General features: G+C 36.3%; 1 pseudogene across 1 annotated transcript; it reads left to right on the top strand.

Annotated features, from left to right (window-relative positions):
• The first annotated feature begins 16 nt into the window (after nt 1-16).
• Nucleotides 17-17,176, top strand: LOC306643423 (zinc finger and BTB domain-containing protein 6-like; annotated as a pseudogene). The gene is made up of 4 exons: nt 17-204; nt 741-817; nt 2,566-2,621; nt 15,528-17,176. The product of its transcript is annotated as a zinc finger and BTB domain-containing protein 6-like (transcript).
• The last annotated feature ends 4,383 nt before the right edge of the window (nt 17,177-21,559 follow it).

The following is a 21,559-nucleotide window of genomic DNA, read 5'->3' as shown; positions in this document are numbered from 1 at the left end:
GCATGCAGGATGCAGGATGCAGGCTGCACTGTGTGGGATGGAGAATGCTGGTGCACATGGAGGAGGAGAGCAACACGAGATTCTTCCTACCCTTGAACAGGGCACCGAGGGTCTCGCTGTAGAAGCGATATTCATGTGGATGGAGCACACTCCACCTCCAGGGAGGCGCTGCACAGGGGCCCGTTCCCATGCCACCCTGGCTGAGTGAGGTGTCCTCCTCCATCCCAGGCACTACTGAGCCTCTGGAGGCCAGGAGCTCTCACGGCTATCATTGGTCTTCTGCCTGAGTGTGTTCTGTGCCCTGGCATTCACAACCAAACTCTCTTGGGTTTCTGCCTGGGCCACTCCCAAATTTCTGCATTCCAAAACAGACCTGGGATAAAAGAGGCCACTGGTCCATTCCTTCCATCTTGGTGGAATGGGAGTGTTTCTGCACCCAGACTGTGGGGTTTTTTTACCCTGAGTGAAATGTGGCTCCACAAAGGGCAAGGGCAGTGACAGAAAGACCATTGTAGGAGGATTGGTGTCATAGCTCTTAGGAAGGCTCCAGGTAACTACAAGGAGGCCACCCTCAGGTAGTGGAGTAATGAGATGTTGCCCCTGTATTTAGTGCTGAGGTTTCCCCCTAATGCCCCTTACTCTATTCTTGGGTAGCCAGCCCAGGGCCCATTTCCTGAAGGCCTTTCTCCCATGCTGATGTAGGTGACCTACAAAGACAGGGCTCCTGTCATTATTTGCAGGGCTGTGGTACAACTCTTGCTATTGGAGGAGGATCCAGAAGACTATGAACTGGGGCAAATCATCTCCCAACAGGATAGTAAGTGGGACAATCTGATTGTGGGGAGCCATGTTGAGGAAGTGCACTCAGGTCAACTCGTAGCCCAAAAGAGTAGAATCTGACCCAGAAGAACACTCCAACAGAAAGTTGTGGGCCTTAGGCACAAGGAAAACTCCACTGGCACTGGTGAAAAGGTCTCTGGGTTCTCTGATCAGCCCCAGGGTCTAGTTCACGTCCCCACCAGGTGTCCAACCCTGGACAACAACAGACATTCAATGCTGACATCAGTGAGGAGCAAGGAAGAAAGCATTCCTGCAGGGGTCATGTGGCCCCAGGGCTCACTGAGAGGAGTGTTTGCAGAGGAAGATGGGAACACAGGGGCTAAGGATGCAGTTGATGCATTTTTGGACTGAAGAAGTACTATTGAAAGCCTTCTCCATGACCAGAAATCCACTCCCTGTGCAGAGCATTGTCAGTATTCTAGCAAGCAGGAACAGGACTAAATCTGGAAAAAGAACAGACTGGGAGACAGCCTCAACAGGCTGACATTGGACAACTTACCAAGTTTCTTTGCCTGAGTCCTCTTGCTTAGACATAATCAATAAAACCAGGTTATTTTCCTTCACTAAAGTCAGATGAGGGCTTCCTAGGCAGGTATGCCACAAAGTTGATCTGTAAATAATGCCATTGCTGTTTTCTTTGTGAGCCAAAACCCTGCAGCAGCCATGCTCCCAGTCAGTCCACACTGAAAGTTCCCATCCCAAACTGGCCTATGAAACATTCTATCATATCCTAATCCACAAACTCTGTTAGGTTAGTAGAGTTTATGAAAGCAGAAGTCTAAGGCCTTGGTAGGCTCAGAAATTCATAACAGAGATACACACATCCAAACCTAAATGGATCAAGGACAGGTACTTTGTTAGAGGAGGGCTGCAGGAGACAGGTGTTCAGAGGAGGGACTTGCTGGGTGTCTGAAACCCAGTGGGGATTGTGGCTTCCCTGGACCAAAGCCTAATTTTGGAGTGAAGCAGTCCCTTTTCTGATCCTTGGAATTATTGCTTTCAGTAGGACACCTTTGGAATGTGGCCTCCATTGCAGGATGCCTGGTCCACACGGAGTTGTCTACCAACAATGGTAGAACATGGCTAAAATGAGGTGTCTATGTTGGTCATACTTTCCTCACTGTGGCGTTACTTTAGGAAAGTAACAGTGGCAGAATCCTGTTTTGTCTCTGGGTGTCATAGCTTTCCATTTGGTTCTGAACTGAGGCTGTCCATAGTGGCAGAGCATGTTGCAGTGCAAGCTACTCAGCTCTTGCCAACAAGGGGATAGAATGGAAGAGACAGAAGGAGGTTGAGAGGGGGAAGGAGAGAAAGGCAGGAAGAGATGGAGGAATACCACTAGGAGAATACCACTAGAGATTAAGAGGAGCCCCCAACAAAAATATACGCTTGCTGAGAGCACCCCCCTCTTCAGGTCTTCCTCCAACTATGCCCAAACTTCTTCCATTTTCTCACATTGCCCAGTAGTGTCTTCATCTAGAGTGAGTATTTCGTGATAACATCAGAGTACTCACTATGGAATGCTTCCCCCCAAACCCACCATTGAAAGTGAGGGAATTGGGGGCCAAACCTTGAGCACATGAGTCTTTTGTGGGAGATTTCAGATGCAATCCCTAGGGATATCCTTTGACCCATTCAAGAGGAACTGTGTTGCTGTGGAGACCAAAGCCTTTGGAATCAACAGGTGTTAGGTTTGTTGAAGTTTCAAACCTTGTTTTTCCTCAGGGAGGACTATTGAGGATGTCTTTGGTGGTATTGGAGCTGACCTGGACAGCTCTCAGGTCTGTGGCTCAGGTCTTTCCTGGCAGAGGCTGTCAGATGTTGGTGTGTCCTGCTGTGCATGTCTGGGGTGCCACCTACCCAACCTGTACCCCTCTCTCCCCAGAAATGAAGATTCCTCAAAATATGAATGTTTTCTACGTGATTAATCCCTGTGTCTGGCATGACTTTGTCCTGAGGAAGATGACCTACCCTAATGAGGAGAATGATGACTGGATCCATCCCAAACCTCCCACTTATGAGGCAACTGAGGCACGAGGTCACAGCTGGAAACTTTGGAGAACAATTTGCTCTTGTCTGTCTGGGCAGTGCTGAAGCATCACATGATCTTTCATCATTGAGATTTATTTCAGAAATATTTGCTTGAGATTTTGAAGTCATCAATTCCATATATAATTTGTCCTTAGGTCTTTGTTAATTATAGCTTTAGGAACATGTTTCTCCCTATATTATATATTTGCTGTTTAAGCTATTTTTAATTTTTTAAATATAATTTTTCTGGAACCTGATCAACTTTGATGATTTGAATGTGTTCATTTTAGCAGTGATTCTTAGCGGTAACATTCAACCCTAGATGAAAGAATGTTTTATTTGATCAAAATGACATTTTGATATTGAGAGTATAGCAGATCGCACTTTCTGAGTCAATTTCCAATGAGAGCAATGAAATAGTGGATGTCATGACACACACACACACACACACACACACACACGCATGAAGACACATGCACACATGAGCACGTGCACTAGGAGATAGAAATATAAGTTTTGTTTAGGCTAACATGCTTGGGAGAGAGGTTTCCAATTTCTAAGATTTTGGTATATTGTTTGTGTCTATATTCACTAGATATATTGGTCTAAAATTTTCTTTCCTTGATGTATCTTTGTCTTGTTTGCATGTGAGGGTGATACTAGCTTCATAGAATGAGTTTGGAAGGGTTCCCTCCTTTTGTATTTCCTGGAGTACTTTGAGAAGTATTGGAATGAGTTCTTTGAAGGTCTTGTAGAACTCAGCTGAGAATCCATCTGGTCCTGGGCTCTTCTTGGTTGGTAGGCTTTTGATGACTTCTTCTATTTCATTGCTTGAAATTGATCTGTTTAACTTGTATATGTCCTCCTGGTTCAGTTTGGGAAGATCATATGTCTTTAGAAATTTGTCAATGTCTTGATATTTTCTGTTTTGTTGGAGTATAGATTTTCAAAGTGTCTTCTCATTATGTTATGTATTTCAGTGGTATCTGTCATGATATTTCCTTTTTCATCATGAATTTTAGTAATTTGAGTTTCCTCTCTCCTTCTGTTTGTTAGTGTGGTTACAGGTTGGTTTATTTTGTTTACTTTTTCAAAGAATCAATTTTTTGTTTTGTCAATTTTTTGTATTTTATTGAATGCTTTTTCTGTGTCAATTGAAATAACCATACAATTCTTGTCCTTAAGTCTATTGATATGATGGATTACATTTATTGATTTACAGATGTTTAACCAAACTTGCATTCCTGGGACGAACCTCATTTGATCGTGGTGCACTATCTTCTTAATATGTTTTTGGATGCGGTTTGCCAGGATTTTGTTAAGGATTGTTGCGTCTATATTCATCAAAGATATTGGTCTAAAATTTTCTTTCCTTGATGTGCCTTTGTCTGGTTTGGGTATGAGGATGATATTAGCTTCATAGAATGAGTTTGGTAGGGTTCCCTCCTTTTGTATTTCCTGTAGTACTTTGAGAAGTATTGGAATGAGTTCTTTGAAGGTCTTGTAGAACTCAGCTGAGAATCCGTCTGGTCCTGGGCTCTTCTTTGTTGGTAGGCTTTTGATGACTTCTTCTATTTCATTGCTTGAAATTGATCTGTTTAAGTTGTATATTTCCTCCTGGTTCAGTTTGGGAGAATCACATGTCTCTAGAAATTTGTTGATGTCTTCAGCATTTTGTATTTCATTGGAGTATAGATTTTCAAAGTATCTTCTTATTATGTTATGTATTTCAGTGGGGTCTGTCATGATATTTCCTTTTTCAACACGGATTTTAGTAATTTGAGTTTTTTTCTCTCTCCTTCTCTGTTAGTGTGGCTAAGAGTTTATTTTGTTTACTTTTCAAAGAACCAACTTTTTGTTTTGTCAATTTTTTAAATTGTTTCTTTTGTTTCAATTTCATTGATTTCAGCTCTGATTTTAATTATTTCCTGTCTTCTACTACTTTTGGTGATGTTCTGTTCTTCTTTTTCTAGGACTTTGAGCTGTAATGTTAGGTCATTTAGTTGCTGACTTTTTGTTCTTTTCTCGAATGTGCTCCAGGCAATGAATTTTCCTCTTAGTACTGCTTTCATAGTGTTCCAGAGATTTTGATATGTTGTATCATCATTCTAATTTACCTCTAAGAATTTTTATATCTCCTCCCCATTGTTTTCTGTTATACATGCTTCATTTGATAGCATATTATTTAGTATCCAGGTGTTGGAGCAATTTCTGTTTTTTATTTTGTCATTGATTTCTAATTTTATTTCATTATGATCCGATAGAACATAAGGTAGTATCTCTATTTTTTTGCATTTACTAAGGGTTGCTTTTTGGCATAACATATGGTCTATTTTAGAGAAGGATCCATGTGCTGCTGAGAAGAAAGTGTATTCCCTTGTTGATGGATGGAATATTCTGTATATGTCTTTTCAGTCTAAGTTTTTGATTGTGTTATTGAGCTCTATAATTTCTTTGTTTAGTTTTTGGTTGGAAGATCTATCCAGTGGTGACAGTGGTGTGTTAAATTCACCCAGAATTATTGTGTTGTGGTCTATTTTATTCCTGGAATTGAGAAGGATTTATTTGATGTACATGGATGCACCATTGTTTGGGGCATAAATATTTACAATCATTATGTCTTCCTGATTTATGGTTCCCTTAAGCAGTATGAAATGTCCTTCTTTATCTCTTCTGACTAACTTTGGCTTGAAGTCCACTTTATCTGAAATAAGGATGAAAACCCCTGCTTTTTTACTGAGTCTGTGTGTGTGGTAGATTTTTTCCCCCATCCTTTTATCTATAGTCTATGAATGTCCTTTTTTATGAGATGAGTCTCTTGAAGGCAGCATATTGGTGGGTCTTTCTTTTTAATCCAATCTGCCAATCTATGACTTTTGATTGATGAGTTTAGGCCATTAACATTCAGGGTTATTATTGAGATACGATTTGTATTCCTGGTCATTTTGACTTATTTTTGTTTTCTAACTTGACTTGGTTTCTCTTTTGATTGGTTTTTCCTTTAAGGTAGTTTCTCCCTTTTCTGACCTATATTTTTGTTTTTCATTTCCTCTTCATAGAATATTTTGCTGAGAATGTTATGTAGTGCAGGCTTTCTATTTGTAAATTCTTTTAACTTCTGTTTCTCATGGAAGGATTTTATTTCATCTTCAAATGTGAAGGTTAGTTTTGCTGGGCATAAGATTCCTGGTTGGCAACCTTGTTCTTTCAGAGCTTGAAATATGTTGTTCCAGGCCCATCTAATTTTTAGGGTCTGGACTGAGAAATCTGCTGATATCTGTATTGGTTTCCCTCTATATGTCATCTAATGCTTTTCTCTCACAGCCTTCAAAATTCTCTCTTATTTTGTATGTTAGGCATTTTCATTATAATGTGCCTTGGTGTGGGTATGTTGTAATATTGTGCATTTGTTGTTCTGTAAGCCCCTTATATTTGATTTTCCATATCTTTCTTCAGATTTGGGTAATTTTCTGATATTATTTTACTGATTAGGTTGTTCATTCTTTGGTTTGTATCTCTGTGCCTTCCTCAATCCCAATAATTCTTAAATTTGGTCTTTTCATGATGTCCCATAATTCTTGGAGGTTTTGTTCATGATTTCTTACCATCTTCTCTGTTTGGTCTACTTTATTTTCAAGCTTAAATATTTGGTCTTCATTGTCTGAGGTTCTGTCTTCCAAGTGGTCTAGTCTTTTGGTGATGCTTTCCATTGAGTTTTTTCTTTGGTTTATTGTTTCCTTCATTTCAAGAATTTCTGTTTCATTTTTGGCTTTATTAAAGAATCTCTTTTTTGTTGAAATGATCTTTTGCTTCCTGAAGTTGCTCTTTCAACGCTTGTTGGAGTGATCATTCATTGCTTGCATTTATTCTCTTATCTTACCCTTTGCTTCCTGAATCATTTTAATTATGTATGTTCTGAACTCTTTTTCTAACATTTCTCTACAATGGTGTCACTGGATTCTATTAATATAGAACCTAGGTTTGTTTAGAAAATGTTCTTCCCTTGTTTTTCCATGTCATTCATGTATCTTTCCCTCTGGCAGCACAGATCTGATGTATTGCTGTTTCCCTTCCTAGGCTTATAGTGACCCTGCAGGTTCCCAAAACCTCTCCTTTAAGGGGGAGATCAGTTTTAGCAGCACCCAGTACAGACAATATGCTGCCCTAAACCAAATAAGCTCTATGAAGATGTTAACAATATTGTCATAATAAACAGAGAGGATGAGTTCAATTATTATCTACAGTATAACAAATAGATTTGCAAAAAGGTCTGCAGTTTCTAATGGAGGACAAAGAGGATGCGGAGGGGTGTAGTATGTAACCATTAATGGGATAAGAAAAGAGTATATAGAAGTTCTAGATTGTAAAAAGTGTGAAAGTGTAATCAAAAGAAGTTGGTTGGTAGCATGAGAAAAGGGAGAAAGAGGCTGAGGAAACAGGCAAACAAAAGGAAAATAGAGCAAAAAAAGTAACAGCAGGCAGCTGGTGATCCACTGCTGGTCTGCAGTCAGTCTGCTGGCTACCAGCTGTTGGTCGGCAGGTGAACCTCGGGCAGTGGGTGATACGTAGGTGAAAGGCAGGCAATGGGCAGGCAAGAGGCAGGCAAATGCCAGATGATAGGCACCAGTCAGTGAGCAATCTGCACTCAGAAAGTAGTTGATATGCTGGCAGACTGCAGGTGATCACCGTAGACAAATGGGTAAACAGCAGAGGATCAATAAGCAGCAAAGACTACCTCCACAAGAAACAGATATCCTCTGCCTGAAACCAGAGTTATGGAGTGACAAGGAGCAGAGCCTCCCTATAGTCTGCCCTCTTGGATTCTCAGATATTGATTTTTGTATGTTGATTTTTTAGCCTGCTACTTTGACATATTTATTTATTAGCTTTGCAGTGTTTTGGTGGAGTTGTTTGAATCTTCTAAGTAAAAATCATATCATGTGCAAACAGTGATAATTTGATTTCTTCCTTTTCTACTTTTATTCCTTTAATTTTCTTCTCTTGCCTAATTTCTCTGGCTAGAATTTCTAGCCGTATATTAAATAGGAGTGGTGAGAGTGGACGTCCTTGTCTTGTCCCAGATTTTAAACAAAATGCTTTCAGTTTTTCCCCATTTACTGTGAGTTTGGCTTTGGGTTTTTCATATATATAGCCTTTACAATGATGAGGTAGTTTCCTTCTATCCTTATTTTCTTCAGTTTTATGAATGGGTGCTGAATTTTGTCAAAGGCCTTCTCTGCATCTATTGAAATGACTGCTTTTGTTCTTAATTCTGTTTATGTCATGAATTACATTTATTGATTTGAGCATATTAAATCATCCTTGCATCTCTGGAATAAAACTAACTTGGTTGTGGTGTACAATTTTCTTAATATGTTGCTGTACATGATTTGCTAATATTTTATTAAGAATTTTTGCATCTAAATTCATCAGGGATATTGGTCTGTAATTTTCTTTCCTTGACATGTCCTTATCTGGTTTTGGTCTGAGCGTGATACTACTTCATAGAATGGATTTGGAAGGGTTTTGTCCCTTTCTATTTCATTGCTATTTATTGGTCTGTTTAGGTTTTCTTTGTCTTCTTGATTTCACTTTGGCAGATAGTATTTGTCTAGAAATGTATCCATTTCCTCTAGGTTTCCCAATTTATTGGAGTATACTTTTTCAAAATAATCTCTAATGATCTGTTGGATTTCTGTAAAGACTGTGGTGATTTCTCCTTTTTCATCTCTAATTTTATTACTTTGTTTTTTTTTCCCTCTTTTCTTTTGGTTAGTTTGATTAAAATCTTATCAATCTTATTTATGTTTTGAAAAGCTGATTCTTTGTTTCAATCATCCTTTGAGTTTTTAAAAATTTTTTAATTTTTCTATTTTTTACTATTCTCAATTTTGCTTATTGTGGCTTGGATCTTAATTATCTTCTTCCTTCTACTGGTTTTGGAATTTGTTTATTCTTTTTTGAGGGCCTTTAGATGCATCATTAAGTTGATTATTTGGATTCATTTTTTTTCTTTTCAGCTAAGATGGACACAATACCTTTATTTTATTTATTTATTTTTATGTGGTGCTGAGGATTAAACCCAGTGCCTCACACATGCTAGGCAAGCTCCCTACCACTGAGCCACAATCACAGCCCCTGTTTATTTGAATGTTTTCTGTTTTTCTTATATAGACACTCATAGCTATATACTTACCTCTTAGAACTACCTTCTTAGTGTCCCAGAGGTTTTGGTGTGTCCTATCATTATTCTCATTTGAGTCTAAGAATTTTTAAATTTCTCCCTTTTCTTCTATCATCCATTTATCAATCAAAAATATATTTTCAATCTCCTTGTGTTTATATGTTTTCTATAGAATTTTTTTCACATTAATTATGATCTGATAAGATTCAATGAATTATATCAATTTCTTTTTTTATTTCTTAAAGGTTGTTTTGTGGTCTAAAACATGGTCTAATTTGGAGAAGGTTCCATGAGCCATTAAAAAGAAAGTGTTTTCAGTCATTGTTGGGTGAAATATTTTATAGGTGTCTGTTAAGTCCATTTGATTTATAATATTTTTCAGGCCCAAAGAGTCTTTACTGAGTTTATATTGGGATGATGTTTCTAATGTTGAGAGAGGTGTTTTCAAATCATCCAGTATTATTGTACTGGGGTCTATCTGAGGCTTCAATTTGAGTAGTGTCTCTCTTATGTAATTAGTTGTGCCCACATTTGGGGCATAAATATTTATTATTTTTATATCTTCTTTTTAGATTTTTTCTTTTACAAGTATGAAGTGACCTTCTTTGTCTCTTCTGATGGATTTTGGCTTGAAGTTCACCTTCAAAACCAGAAATCTTCTTGTTTTTGGTTTCCTTTCACATGGTATATCAATTACTATCCTTTCACTTCAGCCCTTTGCCTATAAGGTGTATCTCTTGCAAACAACATATAGTTGGAACTTGTTTAATTCATTCTGCCAACCTATGTCTTTTAATTGGAGAGTTGAAACCATTTGTATTCAGTGTTTTTATATAGAGAAATTTATTAATTTCCCACCATTTTGATTTACTCATAGTGATAATGTTTAATTTGGTCTTGCTTCTCACTTGCTTAGCTACTCTTCAAATGGGATTTGTTCACTTGTGAGCACTGGAATATGTTTTTGATTTCTTCTGTGTGCAGTATTTCTTTAAGTAAATTCTGTAGTGCTGGTTTAGTAGTTATGAATTCCTTTAGTTTCTCCTTATCTTGGAAGGTTTTTATTAATAGCCTTTAATTTTGAATGATAGTTTTGCTGTATATTGCAGTCTTGGTTGACACTTATCTTTCAGGACTTGGAACACACCATTCCAAGCCCTTCTGGCTTTTAGAGTTTTTACTAAGGCCTGTTCATAGATTTTTAAACTATGTTTTACAACTTTTAAACTTATTTTCTCTTATTTTAAGTGAGAAATTAGATTCCTTATGTCTCCCCATGTCTGTGCCCATCCTCCCACAATAGCATCCTAATATTTTGTACTTAGTGTTTGTTTCAACCTCATGTTGTTAAACAGTAAGCCAGGTGTGTACTATGACTACATCTCCTTTCCTGTTCACTTTTTTGTTTTTCCTAAATTAACATTACCTTACCCTCCCCCACTTTCTTAGTCTCCTATTTACATTTTACAAATTCTCCAGCAACTCTTCTTTCTTAGCAATATTTTGTTATGGAGAATTTCAAACATAGCAAAGAATAATAAGTGCTCAAGTCCTCATTATTAAGCTTCAAATACCAAGTTCTTCACAGAAGAAGATTTGGTGCAAGACTGATTAAACATCCAACAACCAATCAATGTAATAATGTACTATACATTAACAAAATAAAGAACAAAAACCTCATGATAATTCCAATAAACATAGAAAAAAAGCATTCAACAAAACTCATAGGTTTCATAGAAACACCCAACAGACTAGGAATAGTATTAAACTTCCTCGACTTTCTAAAGGAAAATCCTATGGGCAACATTAGATTTATGGTAAAAGACTGAAAACTTCCCCCTAAGATCAGAAACAAGGCAAGGATATCCTCTCTTACCAGTTTTATTCAACATTGTAATAAACTTTCTACCCAGAGCAACAAGGTAAGAAAAATAAATAGAAGGAATCAAGAATGGAAAGGAAGAAAAACTATCTTTATTTTGTGTATAGAAAATCTGATATGATTTTTCATATGGAAAATTCTGTGGAATCCACACACACATAATGCTATTAGAAAAAATAAAGGGTTAGTATGATTGCTAGATAAGGGATCAGCATATGGAAAAGTAAATTGCATTTCTATATACAATGAACAATTAAAAGAAATTAAGAAAACAATCCTTTTTTAAAATAAGTTTTAAAAAAATATTTTTAGTTGTAGATGGACAAAATACCTTCATTTTATTTATTTAATTTTACATGGTGCTGAGGATCAAACCAGTGCTTCACAAGTACTAGGCAAAAACTGTACCACTAAGCCACAATTCCAGCCCCAAGAAAACAATTCTAATGTCATTGATGATAATAACACACTGAGGTGTAGTTGTATTAATTTTTATTTGTTCTTTTTAGGTATACATGACAGTACAGTATATTTTGACATATACATAAATGGAATATAACTGTCCATTCTTGTGGTTGTATGTGATGTAGTGTTACACTAGTCATGCCTGACAAGTTATGCCTGACTGATTCATTCTACTGTCTTTCCTATTCCCAACTCCTCTCCCTCCCCTTTGTCTAATCCAATTAACTTCTATTCCCCGCCTTTTGTATATTAGCATCTGCATATTAGAGAGAACATTTGGCCTATGATTTTTTGGAATTGTCTTATTTTGCTTAGTATGATATTCTCCATCTCCATCCATTTACTGTCAAATGCCAAAATTTCATTCTTCTTTAGGGTTGAGTAATATTCCATTGTGTGAATGCACCACATTTTCTTTATCCATTCATCAGTTGAAGGGCACCTAGGTTGGTTTCATAGCTTAGCTATTGTGAATTGAGCTGCTATAAACATTGAGGTGGCTGCATCACTGTAGTATGTTGATTTTAAGTCCTTTGGGTATAAACCAAGGAGTGGGATAATTGGGTCAAATTGTTGTTCTGTTCCAAGTTTTCTGAGGAATCTACATACTGCTTTTCAGAGTGGTTGCACCAGTTTGCAGTCCTACCAGCAATGTATGACTGTAGTGTACCTTTTCCCACAATCCTTGTCAAAATTGTTACTTGTATTCTTGATGATTGCCGTTCTGACGAGTGAAATGGAATCTCAGTGTAGTTTTAATTTGCATTTCTCTCATTGCAAGAAATGTTGAACATTTATTTATGTATTTGTTGACCAATTGTATTTCTTCTTCTGTGGAGTGTCTATTCAGTTCCTTGGCCCATTTATTGATTGGGTTATTTGTGTGTGTTTTTTGTTTGTTTTGGGCGTACTGGGAATTGAACTCTGGCCCTTGACCACTGAGCCACATCCCCAGCCCTATTTTGTATTTCATGTAGTGGCATGGTCTCACGAGGATGCTTAGTGCCTCGCTAAGTTGCTGAGGCTGACTTTGAACTTTTGATCCTCCTGCCTCAGTCTCCCGAGTCCCTGGGATTACAGGTGTGCACTATCACACATAGTTGTGGCTTTTTTCTTTCTTTCTTTTTTTTGGCATTACATTTTTTGAGTACTTTATATATCCTGGAGATTAATGTTCTATCTGAGGTGCAGGTGGCAAAGATTTCCTCCCATTGTGTAGGCTGTCTGTCATGATCTTGATTGTTTCCTTTGCTGAGAAGAAGCTTTTTAGCACAGTATCATACCATTTATTAATTCTTGATTTTACTTCTTGCATTTTAGGAATCTTGTTGAGCAATTCAGTTCCTAAGCTGACGTGATGAGATTTGGACCTGGTTTTTCCTCTAGTAGGCGCAGGGTCTCTGTTCTAATGCCTTGTTCTTTGATCTACTTTGAGTTGAGTTTTGTGCAGGGTGAGGGATAGGGGTTTGATTTCATTTTATTGCATATGGATTTCCAATTTTCTTGGCACCATTTGTTGAAAAGGCTGTCTTTTCTCCAATGTATGTTTATGGTGCCTTTGTCTAGTGTGAGATAACTGTATTTATGTGGGTTTGTCTCTGTGTCTTTTATTCTGTATCATTGATCTTCATATCTGATTTGGTGCCAATACCATGCTGTTTTTCTAACTATTGCTCTGTAGTATAATTTAAGGTCTTGTAGTGTGATGTCTCCTGATTCACTTTTCTAAGTATTCCTTTGGCTATTCTGGGTCTCTTATTTTTCCAAATGAATTTCATGACCGCTTTTTCTATTTTTATGAAGAACATCATTGGAATTTTAATAGGAATTTCATTAAATCTGTATAGCACTTTTGGTAGTATGGCCATTTTGACAATATTAGTTCTGCCTATCCAAGAACATAGGAGATCTTCCCATATTCTAAGGTCTTCTTCAATTTCTTTCTTTAGTGTTCTGTGGTTTTAATTGTAGAGGTCTTTCATCTCTTTTGTTAGATCGATTCCCAAATATTTTGTTTTTTTTTTTGAGGCTATTGTGAATGGGGTAGTTTTCCTAATTTCTCTTTCAGTTGATTGATCACTGATGTATAGGAGTGCAATAGATTTGGGGTGTTAATTTTGTATTTTGCTACTTTGCTGAATTTATTTATGAGTTCTAGAAGTTTTTTTGGTAGAGTTTTTTGAGTCTTTTAAATCATGTCATTGGCAAATAGTGATAGTTTGAGTTCTTCTTTTCCTATGTATATCCCTCTCATTTCTTTCTTCTAATTGCTTTGGTTAGAGTTTCAAGGACTATGTTGAATAGAAGTGGTGAAAGAGGTATCCTTGTCTTGTTCCAGTTTTTAGAGGGAAAGCTTTCAATTTTTTCCATTTAGAATGATGTTGGTCTTGAGTTAAATATATATAGCTTTGACAATGTTGGGATATGATTCTACTATCCCTTGTTTCTCCAGTGTTTTGAATATGAATGGATGTTGTATTTTGTCAAATGCTTTTTCTGCATCTATTTCGGTAATCATGTGATCCTTGTCTATAAGCCTCTTGATGTGATGAATTATGCTTATTGATTTCCATATGTTAAATCAACCTTGCATCCCTAGGATGAACTCCACTTGATCATTGCACATTATCTTTTGTGTGTGTGTGGTTCTGGGGATTGAACCCAGAGCCTTGTGTATGCAAGGCAAGCACTCTACCAACTGAGCTATATCCCTAGCCCACATACTATCTTTTAATATGTTTTATGTGCAATGTGTCAGCATTTTATTAAGTATTTTTGCATGTATGTTCATCAGGGATATTGGTTTGAAGTTTCTTTCTTGAAAAGTTTCTTGTCTTTGTCTGGTTTTGATATCAGGGTAGTACTAGCTTCATAGAATGAGTTTAAAAGAGTTCCCTCCTTTTCCATTTCATGGAATAATTTGAGGAGTATTAGTGTTAGTTCTTCTTTGAAGGTCTTGTAGAACTTGGCTGAGAATCTGTCTGGTCCTGGGCTTTTCTTTTTTGGTAGGCTTTTGATGATGTCTTCAATTTCATTGCTTGAAATTGATCTTTTTAAATTTTCTATGTCCTTCTGGTTCAATTTGGATAGGTCATATGTCTCCAGAACTTTGTCAATGTCTGCAAGATTTACTATTTTATTGAGTATAAATTTTCAAACATTTCTGATTATCATCTATATTTCAGTAGTGTCTGTCATGATATTTTCTTTTTCATCACAAATTTTAGTAAATTATGTTTTCTCTCTTTTTTTTGTTAGCTTGGCTAATGGTTTATCAATTTTATTTATTTTTTCAAAGAACCAACTTTTGGTTTTATTGAATTTTTTTGTTTCAATTTCATTGATTTCAGTTCTGATTTTAATTATTTTCTGTGGTCTGCTTTTTGTATAGATTTGTTGTTTTTGTAGGGCTTTGAGATGTAATACTAGGTGATTTATTTTGTGACTTTTTTAATGAATGAGCTCAGTAGAATGAAATCTAGGTATAAATTTAACAACAAAATTCAAGACTTGTACACTGATAACTATAAAACATTGTCAAATTAAAGACCTACATAAACAGACATTATACATCCGTGGATTGGGAGATCAAGTACTGTTAAGATGGCAACACTTCCCAGATAGATCCACAAATTTAACACAGAGCCCTACCACAATCCACTTTGCATTTTTGCAGAACTTGACATGCAGATCCTAAAATTCATATGGAAATGCAAAGGACTCTGAACAGTCAAAGCAATCTTGAAAAGGAAGAACCAAGTTAGAGTACTTGCATTTCCAATTTCAAACCTTATTGTACTATGGCAGTAAGCAAGATAGTGTTGTTCTGGGGTACAGACAGATCAATAGAATTGGAGTCCATAACAAAATCTTACATTTATGGTTAGCTGATTTTCAACAAAAATACCAAGACAATTCTGTAGGGAAAGAACAATATTCTCAATAAATGATGCTGGAATATCAACCTGCAAAGAATGAAGTTGGACCCTCCTTATACCATAGACCTGAAATAGTTAGCAATCTACAAGTCAAACTAAAACTAAAGCTCTCAGAGGAGAACATGTGAATATATCTTTGTAAACTTTGATTAGATAATGGTGTCTTGAATTGATACAAAATGCACAGGAGGAAAAAAAAGATAAGTTGGATTTTGTTGAAGATAAAAACTTTTCTGTTGCAAATGATATCATCAAGAATGTAAAAAAAAAAAAAAAAAAGTACACCTTCCGGCCCAGGCCGCCGCTACTGCAGAAGCCTCAACCCTGGTTTTCTGGGTTAATTTTGACCACGGCGGCAGAGTCTGATGTTCTGCACTTCCATTTTGAACATCAAGGAGATGTGGTCTTGCAGAAAATGAATCTCTTGAGGCAGCAAAATTTATTTTATGATGTATCAATTTATATTAATGACACGAGTTCCAGGGGCACAAGGTGATATTGGCTGCTTGTTCCACTTTCATGAGAGATCAGTTTTTCCTCCACCATCAAAACATGTCAGAATCACCATTCTGCAAAGCGCAGAAGTCGGCAGAAAGTTGTTGCTCTCTTGCTACACTGGAGCACTTGAAGTAAAAAGGAAAGAGCTTTTGAAATACTTGACTGCTGCCATTACCTTCCGATGATTCACATGGTGGAAAAGTGCACAGAAGCTTAGTCAAAGTATCTGGAAATTGATCTAGCTATGAAAAACAACAGCCAACACACTGACCTATGTCAGTCTTCTGATCCAGATGTTAAGAATGAAGAAGAAAATTCTGATAAAGACTGTGAGATAATTAAAATTTCAGAAGACAGCCCCATAAACATAGATTTCCATGTTAAAGAAGAGGAAAACAACATGTCACAAGCCACAGTAGAGAGCTTGACATTTGAGAGAAAGGAAATGAAGTCACCAGAACTGTCCCCAGGTGATATAGGTTTTAAAGACAATGAAATTTGTATCCTCCATGTAGAATCTATCAGTAGAGCTGGTGGAGAAAATGGGCAGTTTTCACAGTCTAATACCTCATCAAAAGCAAGCATGTATTTCTCTGAAACAGCATTCATTGATCAATTCTACTGTGGAGAACAGAGTAGCAGAATTTCCTGGGAATCAAGGTCAGGGTTTATTTTGTGAAACTACTGAGGAAAGTCATGGTACAGCAAATGAGAATCAGAACCTGGAGGAAAGTTACTCACTGAGGCACCAGTGTCCCCGTGTCCTCGAGGGTTTCTTCACGTTGAAAACTATCTACGCCACCTTAAGATGCATAAACTGTTCTTGTGCTTACAATGTGGGAAAATGTTTACACAGAAGAAAAATCTTAACTGGAACGTACAGGGCACATGGGCCTTTGGCTCTTTCAGTCTACGGTGTGCTTGAAGACCTTTACTGCTGAAAGCATCTTCAGGACCACTTGAACATACACAGTGGGGATCGGCCATACAAATGCCATTGTTGTGATATGGATTTCAAGCACAAATCTGCTCTCAAAATGCATTTAACCTCTGTTCATGGCAGAAGCAGTGGTGAAAAATTACCTAGGCCTGATCTTAAAAGGCAAAATCTACTCTAATTGGAATCATGGACTTTCTTGATAAACTTTGTATCATTCTCATAGACTTTAGAAACACAGTATTTGTAATGTTTTGTCATTCCTACCCCCTGCCTTTCTAGGTTTTATTTTTTAGGTCTGCCTACACATGTTATTCTTTCTGAACTTTTCAAAGTTCCAGAAAATTGTGAGAGGCGTGATAAAGCTATGGGACTCTGCCTTATCTTGTACAATATATATATGTTCCGTGGTACACTTCGAGGAATAGTGTTCTACTCAAATATTCTTGATTCTGATGACAGGTATTTGCAGATTCTGATTTGTAGTCTCTAGATAATTGATTTGTGTCAAATCCAACTATATCATAACTTTAATGAATTAGAATGATGAAATAAATTTTAACATGCACTACTATTCATTCATTACTAGTCATTTTAAGAACAGGTACAACTAGGAAATTTTTTTCTTTTCTAACCAATGCTCCTGGATCTAAGCTAAACAAACACCAAAATACCTATTATTTTAAATTGTAAAGGAACACAATTCAGATTCACTTCGGAATACAATTCCCTTAGAAAATGTTAAATTACTTAAAATGCTTCCCTTTTTATTAGTTTTCATTATACATATTTTAGAATTATTAACTAGACTCTCGAATTTACTTAATACAGTTAAATTAATTTTGTGGCCAAAAAATTAAATGATTGGCATGAAGGTATGAAAAAAATACTTATCTTTGAAATTCTGACTTTATCAAAGATAGCTGTTCTTCTCTTTTTAAACTGTCCTTAAGTTCCCTCCCTTTTTCTTTTTCTTTCTTTCTTTTTTCTTTTTCTTTTCTTTTTTTCTTTTCTTTGGTTAATGTAAAAATTTTTTTTTTCCTTTTTGGTGTATAGTTTTATGAATTTGAACACATATGTTTGTGTACCACCACTGCCACTGGGATGTAGAACAGTTCCCTCACCTCCCTAGCCTCTTTCACGCTGCCTCTTCGTGGTCAGTTCCTCCTAACTAACCCTGGCGGTAGTTCTTCATCACTATAACTCTGCCTTTTCTGGAATGTCATATAAATGGAATCTTAGTATATTCCCTCTTGAGATTTTTTTCCACCCAGCATATTGCCTTTGAGGTTAATTCGTGCATATATCAATTTTCATTCCCGTTTTCCATTTTGCCAATATGTTAGTTTCAGTTGTCACCAGATGAACAATTTAAATGTGAATAGCTGCTAGTGTTAGTTATTAGTTATAATATTTTCATTTCCTTGAATGCTCTGTTAAACAAAAATATTACCCATCCCTAGAGTTTGATAGTTCCAGAAAAGCACCAAAGCAAAACCATATGATTACTTTAGTAGGAGTAATATTCTGAGTCACCTCTCTTAATAGCCCTGCCTACATATAAAATGAAATTGTGTTTTCATTGTCATAACAAAGATCAAAATATATCACAGGGCAAATCACCTCTAAAATGCAGGGACTGCTTTTAGTAAAGAAGCATGACTGGATATACTTTAACTTTCAAACTTCTATCCTTTCTCTACTTACCTCAGTTTTATGTAGAATTTCTGCTGTACTTAATTTCTATTGATGTCCTTCTGTATTTTAAAACATAATATACTTTGTACCACTTAGAAGAATCTTGTGAAGAATCATATTGATTATTATAAATGTAAAATATTGTTCTTGTGATACTTTCATGGGGAAGATATTCTCCACAGAATTTTACTCTGGGGAGAGACTTAAAAGAATCTAGGTCTCATATTTGATGAGAAAACTGACTTTATAACCCAGGTCACTAATTAATGACATGGACAGGTCACCTGTCTTTTCAACTTTTCTTAATTTTATGTGTAATAACTTTGGTCTTGATTTTTTGTAGGATAATTTTCAGGACTAAAGTTCTATGATATTATATTTCTTTTGAGGAACAGAAAAGTGAAGAGCAAGAAAGCAAGAGAGGAGTTTTGTGTCTATGAATGTTGCTATATTAAGTATGCCATTGGAGGGGAGATAGCTCAGCTGGTAGAGTGCTTGCCTCGCAAGCACAAGACCCTGAGTTCGATCCCCAGTACCCGCCAAAAAAAAAAAAAAAAAAAAGAGTCATAAGTATGCCATTGGAAACAGAATTTTTCTAAAGTAGTGTTTTTCTTCCATTGGATAATATAATAGTTCAGTGCCTGATTTTTTTCCCATTTGACTAAGAGTGGCCATTTATAGTTGTGAAAATATTTCCCTTTCAGGAATAGTTTGTGGTTGAAGTACTCACTTTTCCTTACTAGGATGCAATTTTGAAGGGAAGGGCTAGGGATAGGAGAAGAGGGTGAAATAAAGTAAACTGATTTTTTTAGGAATTGGTATCTACTGTCTTGGCTGTTTGAGAAAAATTTGAAAATGGGTTTTATGTGTGCCTTGTAAGATTGTTGTAAAATTTTTTGTGTGCACTTTGAGATTTTTGCTTCAGGGTGTTATGTAAAAGTGGTGGTTGTTATTTATATTTTTTATTCCTGTTAAGTAGAACAGTGATCTTAAAACATTCCTAGGAGAGTATGTTTGCATGGTGTGTCTGAAAAGTTGCGGGCAAATAGAATCATTTTTAACAGGTAGGGCAAAGTGAAGTGTAGAATTTATTCATTTAAATATTCACTTTTAGTTGTTTCTGTTTTTGGTAAGATAAAATTATGTGTTCAACCTTTTTTATTTACTGCATTTATATATGTAAAAGACCTTGAAAGGTAGTTGTTACTTTGTTGTAAGAGAAAATCCTTGCCATTTTTTCCTTGGATGTAACTAGCTTTTTATGTTTACATAAGAAAGAATAAAGTAGAAGTGGGAATAGAAACAAACAAACAAACAAAAGAACCAACAAATGACCAAAAAGAATGTAAAAAAAGGAGCTAGGGTTGTGGCTCAGTGGTAGAGCACTTGCCTAGCGTGTGTGAGGCACTGGGTTCAATCCTCAGTACCACATTAAAAAATAAAAATATAAAATAAAGGTATTGTGTCTATCTGCAACTAAAATATTTTTAAAAAGACTGTAAAAAAAGCTGGGTGTGGTGGTGCACACCTGTAATCTCACTGGCTTGGGAGGCTGAGGCAGGAGGATCACAAGTTCAAACCCAGCCTCAGCAGCTTAGTGAAGACATAAGCAACTTAGCAAGACCCTTTCTCAAAAATAATTTAAAAAACCATTGAGGATGTGGCTCAGTGGTTAAATACCCTTGGGTTCAATCCCCAGTACCCTCCCCCCAAAAATGCTGAACATCTTAAGTCATTACAGAAATGGAAATCAAATTCACAGTGATTTTACATCTTTTATATTCACTTCACATCTACTAGGGTGGCTGTAGTGAAAGGACATAATTTTTGCTAAGGATGTAGAGAAAATGAAGTCTGGTACCTTATTGATGAGATTGCAAAGTGGAATACTCTTTTTTTTTTTTTTTTTTTTTTTGCGCAGTGCTGGAGGTTGACCCCAGGGCCTTGTGCTTGGAAGGCAAGCACTTTACCAACTGAGCTATATCCCCAGCCCACAAAGTGGAATACTGAGTTTAGAAAAAGCAGTTTTGCATTTGCTCATATAGTTGCCAAAAGATCCAGCAATTCCACAGCTAGGTTTTTACCCAAGAGAACTGAAAACATAAAAATTTGTGTGCAAATTTTTGTAGAAGCAATTTTTTTTTTCTTTTTTCGCAGTACTGGGGATCAAACTCAGGGCCTTGTGCTTGCACTCTGCCAGCTGAGCTATCTCCCCAGCCCTGTAGAAGCAATTTTGATAGTAGTCCTAAGTTTAAAACATCTAAATTTTCATATAGTAATGAAGAGGTAAAATTTGGTATGCTATGGTATATCATGCAGTAGAATTTTATTTAAAAAGGAAAAGACATGAAGTATTGGTACATGCTTCAACAGGGATGAACCCTGAAAACATTAGCCAAATGGGAGAAGTAAGTTACAAAAAACTGCATATTATGTGATTTCATTTATATGGGAAGCCCAGAATTGATAAATCTAGACAGAAATTAGATTAGTGATTGCCAAGGGGTGGAGCATGGTGATTGCCAATGGATACAGAGTTTCTTTTTGGAATAATGAAAATTTCTGAATTTAGTTTGTGTATTTCACAACTCTGTGAATATATTGAAACAAAGGAATTTATATTTTAAGCCAATGAATATTATGGGATATAAATCATATCTTAATAGGTTTAAAAAACAAAACACACATACAAAAAAGATGCATGCTTAAGGTGTAGGTTGGAAAAGAACCTATAAAATGAAAATGTTTGTGCCAGATTTAAGGAAAAACAATCAACTCATTGTCACCTCTATGTCATATATTCTCCCAATTTTGTCCTTTCCATAACTTGTAATATACATAAATTTCAAATATAAATATTTCATCATGTTTTGAAAAGAATTATTTTTAAACATAAATATTATTATTATTTATTATTATTATTGTTAATTGAACTCAAGGGGGCTCTTCCACTGAATTATTCTCTGCCCCTTTTATTTTTTAATTTGAGACAGGGTCTTCCTATTTGCTGAAGCTGGCCTCAAACTTGCGATCCTCCTGCCTTAGCATTGCTGAGTTGCTGGGATTACAGATGTGTGCCATTGAGC

Source organism: Sciurus vulgaris (assembly GCF_902686455.1).
Source record: "Sciurus vulgaris genome assembly, chromosome: 14".
In the NCBI taxonomy this organism is placed as follows: Eukaryota; Metazoa; Chordata; class Mammalia; order Rodentia; family Sciuridae; genus Sciurus; species Sciurus vulgaris.
The sequence above is the reverse complement of the archived record's forward strand: the minus strand, read 5'-3'. Positions and strand labels throughout refer to the sequence as shown.